The sequence below is a fragment of the Scomber japonicus genome, chromosome 2 (genome assembly GCF_027409825.1).
Source record: "Scomber japonicus isolate fScoJap1 chromosome 2, fScoJap1.pri, whole genome shotgun sequence".
In the NCBI taxonomy this organism is placed as follows: domain Eukaryota; kingdom Metazoa; phylum Chordata; class Actinopteri; order Scombriformes; family Scombridae; genus Scomber; species Scomber japonicus.
In genome coordinates, this window is record NC_070579.1 from 24,290,541 (window position 1) to 24,299,873 (window position 9,333).

Genomic DNA, 9,333 nt, shown 5'->3' on the forward strand with positions numbered 1-9,333 from the left:
GCCTGCTTTTGTATATTTCTGTGTCTGTTTTATCCAACTAGTGCAGTGAGAACACAAGCAAGTATAACAAGGACAAGACTGAAAAGTCAAGCCAACAGTCTGGTAGGGAATGGCGTTAAATGTCTTCTTACTGGGGTTAAGGAGAAACTGGCGCATGCATTTACTGGTAGAATACCAAAGTATATCTTACACTGGTACATTCAGCTTCAGTGTATTTGGAGCCTTCACACATGAATAAAAATACACATGATGTTCCAGTCTAGTCAGACCAGACTGGTTCAGCTTCTAGCTGCTTGAGAAAAACACCCTACAGGAAGATTGAAAACATGGTGGTTTTACACTGTGGTAAGTTAAGTTCAGAAGTGTTATTCAGCTGTGACTGTGACATTTAGCATGCATCCTCTCAGGACCCACACTCAGTCACACACAAATTCCCCCCACATACTAACAGTAACATTGGTTGACTGGTTGAGAAGATGCAAAGGCCACAGTATGGACACAAATGTCATGTGCATGCATATGTACAGGGGATGTGCTCTCTAATTTAGAGCAAGTATTATAAGTATTATAAGTATAAGTTTTAAGAAAAATAGTTTAGAGCATAAACCCACATTTAAACCACTGCTGTGGTTTAGTTTAGTATATACTTCCTGTCTAAACAGGTGTCTCTTCTGTGAATAAAACACATAATGAAAAACACAGCTACGAATGATGATACACAATTATAGTGTTGCTGGTAGGGTTAAAGTGAGATTATTATAAAACATTATAAAACTGAGTTGTCTTTTCATCTGTGTTGCATTTATTGAATATACATTTTTTAAATCAATTTGTTTGTATAGTAAAGCTGCATACGTTAGGACACCAGTGATGGAGATAAAAGTTTAGTTATTGCAGAGAAACAATTTCAAAGCTCTTTTTTAAGAAACAGATCTGTAACCACTTTACAAATATCAATATTAAGTTTGATTCAACAGCACAAAAGTTGCATTAAATGCATCAATGTCGGCAGCTTTGTTTAGCAGGCAAAAGCGAAACATAAGAATAACCACAGAAAAAAAACATATTATTTGTGATTACCTTTCTTTTAAAATGATACAATTATTAACATTAAAATAATTGTTTTAATATCAAAACTGAATTTAATTTCTCATCCAGAGCACTGACATGGGTCTTCATATTTATCTGCAAATGTATGTATATGACACTGTTTGTGTGTACACATACACAAACCAAAACAAAGCTAAAAACTCCACTCCAAATTCTTGTGGCATTCACTGTGAAAGCCACAACTCAGTGGAACGCCCTACTTGATGACATGAGCATATGCAATTCAGCTTTGTACTGTTAGTTATTGTGTTGTTATATGTTTTAATATGAACCTACTGAAGGGACTGCAAATGAAAATTAGCTATAAGGTGACCTACATCAAATGGTAACATTTATGTTTCACACAGTACATAGTCCCAATGAACAAATGACTACTACTACTACAACAATAACCATCATCATCATCATCATCATCATCATACCTTTTCATTTTTATGTTTACCATTTTCCATATTTGTGCTCAGCCTAATAACACTATTATTAATGTATGAGTTATATTAGATTTTATTTAGAACTATATGAGGACATACGCAAATTATCCATCTAATCCATCCATCTTCTTTATAATGATGCTTATTTACATTTGTATAGTTTTAGAGCACAGTTTTGATTTTCTCTGCTGTGTGTCTTGCTTATTGTGATTGTACAGCATAAATTGTTAAAGAGCCAAGCAAATAATTTCCAGTAACACCTAAATCCTTTCAATGTGTTAATGATAATTAACTACTTTGGATATGAGTTGAGACCACCAAGCACTTTGTGAAAGCACAAATTAATTAAGCAGTCAAACACAGTCAAAACAAGACCATTACAAACAAATGCGTTCAAATGTTAATCACTGAAACTAATATTACTTTCACAACAGTTTTAACGTTTTTGTCTTATGCAAAATGTGGATTGAATTACTTTGAAAAGTTAAAGCAGAAAACACTCAATAAAAAAGACGAAAATGGTTACCAAGGAAACATGTCTGATCTGCTTTTCTAAGCAACTATACCATATGGGCTATCCAATGACTGCTCTGCAACTGCTGGACGTTGTACTCCGTTCTTGGTCATAGTTTCATACACATATTCACCGGACGCCTGCAGGGTGCTTCCTGTCATTCTGCTTCCTGTCATTCTGCTGCAAATCCAGTGTTTCACCTGTTGGCAATGAAATATCACTGTAGAGATTGACAGGATCAAGATTTATCTGTAGAGGTACAGTAAGTGCTGGATTACTTTGGAGTTCTCTCTGTAGGCATGTAAAATAGGTAAAGTCATCTATTGTAGCATGTCAATATAAGGATACACAGATCAGGTTCATTTGATAAACTCAGACAGGCCTAGCCTCATATTACCATCAGATAACCTTTTAAATACATTGCTGACTGTTTTTTCTCCTATCTCTTACAATGTAAGTAGATTTAAAGTTGATCCTCTAATGGTCAGTGTAAACAGGAGGAATGATTACAGTGTGACAAAACTTTCAGTGTTCATATGGGCACTTGATTATTGTTCTAAGACAGACTTGAAAAATTGTGAGCCCATCCTTTAAGGTCTTGTACATTAAAATGTTTTACTTTTGGGGCTTGACATTTGTAATGTCACTTTGAGACGTATATGCAGAGCATGTTTTGATACTAACACGTGTGCTACCGTATAATACAAAAAAAACTATTTCAAGTGTTTTAAAACGTTGAAGTTTCCTAACATAGGTAAAGAAATACTAACACGTGTGCTACCATATAATACAAAAAAATCTATTTCAAGTGTTTTAAAACATTAAAGTTTCCTACCATAGGTAAAGGCTATTTATATTAAGACAGAATGGAAAAAACCTTGTGAAAGTAGCTGTGTCCACATCCGCACAGATGCAGGCATAGCATTCAGTGGTTTTTTGTTATGAGAAAAACTGACGTTGTTAAGAGTTTTGACCACCTGTTTACAGAAATGATGTGGTTTTGGTGGGATGCAGTATAGTTGACTGATAACACACGAACAGCAAATAAACTCTGCAGTAACTGGTGGTAACTAATGCTACTTCAGTTAACACAAAATAGTATGTAGATAGGTCTGAACTCACCCTCGGGATGATCAGCAGGGTGAAGATTGTTGTTACCAGCATGCTGATGGCGGCCGTAGGGATGATGATCCACAGGAATGGACAATCTGGGTTCTCACATGTTGTGTTATAGTTTATAGAGTCAGCTTTATGAGGAATGTGACTTGGTGACACTGTGGAGTACTGTGGAACTGAGGAAAAGGCAAAAATGGGCTACACCAAAAAAATGCACTCTTTTCATTGCAACAGCATTTTTTCCAACTTAATACATACTGCAAACATAACAACACATAAACCACATAGAAAACAGTCCACAATAAGTAGAGGGCATGGGCCACCAGGAGTGAATGAATTATTCAGATCCTTTAATTAAAAGTAGTATTTAGACAATTAAAAAAAATACTGCATTCATTTTTACTGAGGTGAAACTATGAATTTTATCAGCAAAATGTAGGAACTTGACGCTAATGTTCTGTTTGGGGTCTTGGAGTCCCTGGGCCCTCTTTAACAGTTCAATATTTTCACAGTTCAATATTTAACAAGTCACCATTGTTCTATCCAATTGATACCTCATACTTTTAAACATGACTCTAAAATGATAGCATCTGTGATTGGTGGTAGCAGAGAATTTTATACAGCACTACCGCTCTCAAGTCCCACGTAAGTCTATAAGGATTTCTAAGTCTTTTGAAATTTTCCAACATAATTGCTCATAAGACGCATAAAAGCTAGTAACACCTCTTCGGAGTTTAACTGACCCCAAACATACAGTAAGTAATGTCACTTTTATAAAATCCATATGTTTCTGGAAAAAGAGAGGGGCTTCCCTATGCATTAGGTTTTAATAAAATCAGAGGAAGAAGAAAAAAAAGAAAATTTAGAAATATTACTTTTACACTGTAGTGGGGTGTGTTGTACCCCAAACACTGAAGAAGTAATGTCCGTGTCAATAAAACAGAAAGGTTAAGTATCATTAATAAACGTGATTCTACTTTAGTGATAATACAAGTATGATTTGATCATGCTGCATTATCATATAAGCAGAATTTTAATATTATATCTGGTTGAAGTGGAGTTTTTCCACAGTTTTATATACTATTGTGTATCTTTAAGATCACCATACATATGCGATGTACAATTTTCCCTATTAAATGTACTGAAGTGCAGTGTGGAATTAACAAAACTGATGTATTTATACATTCAAAACGTACCTTTTACATCAACTGTGTATTTATTACACTGGTCTTCACCTTTGGGAAACATTCTGTACTCACAGATGTATGAACCAGAGTCATTCAAATTCAGACTGCTGATGGTGATGGTGTGGTTCCCCAGAGACCCTTTCGTCTGAATCCTATTTTTGTATCTTTTGCCTGGGGTGATTTTGTCCTCTGAATTGGGATTAGGGTGATAGTAAATCACTTTTTCCTTCTCAAACCCTTTATAGAGATACATCCCTACATATTTTTCAATGCCGTTGTTGAGACATCCTGCAGAAGAACACTTCAAGGTGACGTTCTGACCAGGCTCTCGGTATATAATGTTCTCTGTTGTAGAAGAGATAAGCTGTGTGATTAGACGGCCTAAAAACATGCCACAGGACACAGACATCTACATTATTTCAAAATTGACTGGATAACATTATTTCGGAGAGTAGCAGGAGCTCAATTGTCACTCATTACACATTAATTACAGATAAGTAAGGAATCTGTAAACACATCAGTGGATGAAACTTCTAAGAACTTAACTAATATGGCACCATTCAAAGGTAAATCTCTCAGCAGTGAATATTGTTGCAGACAGATATAACTACAACAAAATGTTCTTAAAAATGTATAAGAAGTAGTAAATGGACATACCTGCATTGGCAGAGAAACAGAGCAACAACATGGACCAATAGAGTAGCATTGTCCTCGACTCGAGTAGCACTGACTATGTTGAAGTTTCTAACTTTGAGACAGCAAGGCAACAGTGCTTCCTGTACAGTTTGATGTGGGCAGTGATGTGCAAAGTGTGAGGCAGAAGTCATTTACTCACGTGACCTAGATAGCAATATGATCTTTAGCTTGTATTTTGCTTGATTGTTTGTCTTTTGCTGGTATGATGCTTAAGTCAAGTCAGTTTTATTTGCACAGCACCTTTCGTACACAATGGCTGCTGAAAGTTAATTGCATGAATTATTACTAATTATTATTATCAAAGGGGGATAGTTATTCAATTCTTGGCATATTGCTACAATGCATGAGGAAATTACCATAAAATCAAAATGTTCTCTAAAAGCATCCTTTTATTGAAAGCAAGACTACGAATCCAACTTATATTTAGTGAAATGTATAACACAATACTTACACATTTATATTATTATAATTGCAATTGTTATTTGGAATATATGGTAATAGTAACATAATAATAAAATAGCAATAGACATCGGGACAAAACTTTCTTGATCCAAAATGAATGTATTTCCTATTTACCGTAAACCCGTTGTAAAAGACACACCATTGAACACCGGTGTATCCTATATTCACCAGTAAAATACAGAGGTTGGATCTGGATATGATCATAGGCCGTCCACGCTAAGAATGATAACGATGTGAGCGTCCACACGTATGAAGTATAACGTCCTATAAACAGCTGTGTCTGCAGCTTATTAAAATAGATAGCCTAGTCTATGGTTGATGACCCGTTACTGCTGTATGTTGTACAGAAACATAAAAAATAAAAGCAGGAGGGTTCACCGGGGGGTTATGATTCAATGTGTTTCAGTATTTACAGACCAAACTGACCCGACTGACAGCAGCAGATGTTGAAGCGCGAGGTGCAAAAGCGCACAGACGTGGCCGAGACATACAATATGAGCACAGATCTGAAGATAAAAAAACTAACTTAGTTGTTTTTCCACTGGATAGAACAGAGAATATATGCTTTGTTTGACTCTGGGACTGAGTAGCTGTTGTTCTGCTCACCCCATTACTACAGTAGCTATACGTGGTAACATTCTTGTAAGTGTACTGTATCTGCCACCACAAATTTCATATCTGATGGCATGCAATGTACATTTAATGCATGAGGTCTTGTGGTAGGAAATGTCTGCACTGCTTTGTCAAAATGCCAGACTCTAACAAAACTGTACCGGTGCCGTGCCAGGCCATCAAAGAGGACGTTGACAAAAGCATGGTCATCTCCTTGTTTATCTCCGAGATCAAGGGTGAACTGGCCTGCATCGAGCAGCTCATCTCTGTCCTTCTCTAGCGACAGACTGACCTCGGCTCCCGGCTAGCCAAGCTGGAGCTTCCCGAGTCCAGCAGTTTACCGGTGAAGGTAAATCGCCTTGACACAGTTGACTCATCTCCTGGCTGTTCCACCTGGGCCTCAGTAGTTAAGGGCAAGAAAAGACTGTCCCTTCCTCTCTGACTCCCAGGATGATTCCACAGATTTGGAGCTGTGTGACTTCTTCTACAGTCGTCTTCACTGCTGCTGAATGTGGACTGTGCTGATGGAAAACGCTGACGGAAAAGTTACACCAAGCGTTATTTCCAAAAGGCGCAGATCTCCGTGCAGCAACTCCAGCTCTAGAGCTCTCCTTCTGACAAACGCCCTCGACTCTGTACTTCATCACCGGAGGATGGTGGTAGAGCTCCTTCTGCAACATCCAGAGCCATAGTCTATCCGAGTTCGGTAAAGTTGGAAAGATATTCACACATTCGAACTTTCGGGATCAACAAGTCACAGGCGAAGCGCTCTTTAAACATAAACGATGCATTTCCACACCCTAATAGCCTAGACTACGACGAAGGGACCAAAAACTCGGTTTTTACAAAAACAAGCCGTCCTTCGATCTGGACGGATAACATTGATCTCTATGCGCAGCTGGCAGCAATACTGTGCGCAGGGACCGTGCGCAAGTTGCAATACCAGAGGACGATGCTGCAAACAAAAATCAATAACTGCTCTAGTATACAATATAATGACTCCAAAATCACTACATGCATCAACGGTCTTCTCATGGTCATACTATAACAGCAGTTTTGGAAAAATATACTTTTTCATAATTTTGGTTCATTTTTATTGCAATTAATGATCAATAACTCCACTGTTATACATTATAGAGACTCCACAATCACTACACACATCAGCAGTCTCCTCATGGTCATACTACTACTAATCATTAATAACTTCAATATTAATCAATAACTCCACTGCAGGGGCAATTGCTCTGAGACAACAAGGCATCTGGGAACTGTGCAGCGTGTTGCACAAATAAGTCGCCTGGTAGCAGAGTGGCACTGATGAGGTGCTTGGTAAAAGAGAACCGCTCTTTTGAATGGCTCAGGATGGTATCATATACTACCTATGATATGATGAATTTAAAAAAATAACAACAAGTAAGTACACATAGTAAACATTTTCATAGTAAATAATGTAGTCAGTATCCTCTTACAAGATAAAAGGTAAATGCATCTTACTGAGTGTCTTGTACACAGAAATGTAATGTTACAGCTTACCTCTGTACCCAGCTGCTGTTCTCCCTGTCCAAATGTCCTCCGTTTCTTTGTGGGCTGCTGCTGCACAGATGCGCTGTATTCCTCACTCAGAGAAGGAATGGAGTCCCTAATCAGACATAAGTTACCATCAACAATCACTGTTTCAGAAACTAACACACTGGAGAATTTCATCACAATAATGATAAACAATTATTTACCTGATCTTTTGCAAGCTCTGGATGACTTTTGTGATGCAAACAGAGTCAATGTTCCTCTTCTGCAGCTGGTTGAACAGCATGTCCACATGTGGCATGATCTTGTGAAACAATGCCAGGAGAAAGCAGAAATCTTCTTCCTCTAGCATTCTCACAAAGCCCCCTGCCTCTCTCACAGTGGTTGGATCAAAGTCACCTGAGTCTCTGATTGTCTGGAAACACTGGAGAAAAAAGCTTGATGCAACAAGAGCTAAAACAACAATCAACATTCGCTCTGCTTTCGAGCGATGGAGGAGTCTGATGAAGCTTCATCCAGAGCTAAAAAGGGATGAAATGATCGCAGAGTTTCTGCTTGAAAGGTATTTTTATTTTGCATAATCTAACATACAACATCTGTAGCAGCTCTTCTGCACTTTATACTGTATACTGGTTGAAGCGGCAATATGGACAGGAGACTCCCATTAAAGAGTCAGGGTCTGGAGGTTTTAATTTATTGAACATTTAAAGGTTGAATATGTAGAATATTTATTAAAAGCTATATTTTTTTTTAAATAATACAGCCACGGGGCGTTTTGAGGGGTACAGAATGAAAGTATTGCTTTTCCATAAAATTAGCGGCCGGAATTGCGGGTTGCCAGGGTTGTCTGTTGTTCCGGTGCAGCTACTGTAGGCAGGCACTGGGTGAAATGGAGTTGTAAACAAGTAGAGCCGTGTTGGACTTACTAAAACCAGCGTTTTTTGCTCTCAAGTACAACTTTTCATCACAAAACTTCGAAGGTAAGACAGAATATCTGTTAGTCGCTGTAAATAAGTGGTTGTTTAACTTTGTATTCTTTGGCTGCTGGTTCACTGAGTTTTAAGCGCAATAATAGTGGTACTGTTGAACTCGCCAGGGTCTTAGCTTTCATATGAGATGCTATTTGTTTGTGTACCATGAAGTATCAAAACGGTAGCAATGGAAATGTGGAGAGTGGGTTGACTTTCTGACGCTATTCGGATTTTGATATTTGATCATTAACCTCTTAACGCACGCTGTTCCGTTCACGGGACAGGACGGATGTTAGGAGGTAGCCACACGGTCTTCTGAATGTTTTAAACACCAACCCTTAAACATATATACTCATGCCGTACATTGTTGGAAAGCTTAGATTGTTCTGATTCATTCAAGACCACTCACGACTTATATGGTTGCTCACAGCCGTAATAGTATTAGCGATTAGCTTGGCTAGCCACTCAGCTAAGTGAGAAAAGCTATAATGCTACATACCTTCAAAGTCTTCCCTTTATCCACAACGATCATCTTATGACTCAGCACTTTCTGTACAGCTCGCCAAGTATCCATTCTTGTGAAATATGAAATCCGTTTTCCATAAAACCGGAATACTTTCCTCAATATGTCCATGTATTTAGTCCAACACGTAACGTAATAACACAAATAACAAACCATATACGGTCCGTTTACGTCATTTCCTGACCTG

The 9,333-nt window shown here is 37.9% G+C and overlaps 1 long non-coding RNA gene across 1 annotated transcript; it reads right to left on the minus strand.

Annotated features, from left to right (window-relative positions):
* Nucleotides 1–1,336: 1,336 nt before the first annotated feature.
* LOC128370226 (uncharacterized) lies at nucleotides 1,337–3,320 on the minus strand. The gene is made up of 2 exons (XR_008322342.1): nucleotides 3,178–3,320; nucleotides 1,337–2,255 (listed from the first exon to the last, which is right to left on the minus strand). It is a non-coding gene; the product is annotated as an uncharacterized LOC128370226 (long non-coding RNA).
* Between the last annotated feature and the right edge of the window lie 6,013 nt (nucleotides 3,321–9,333).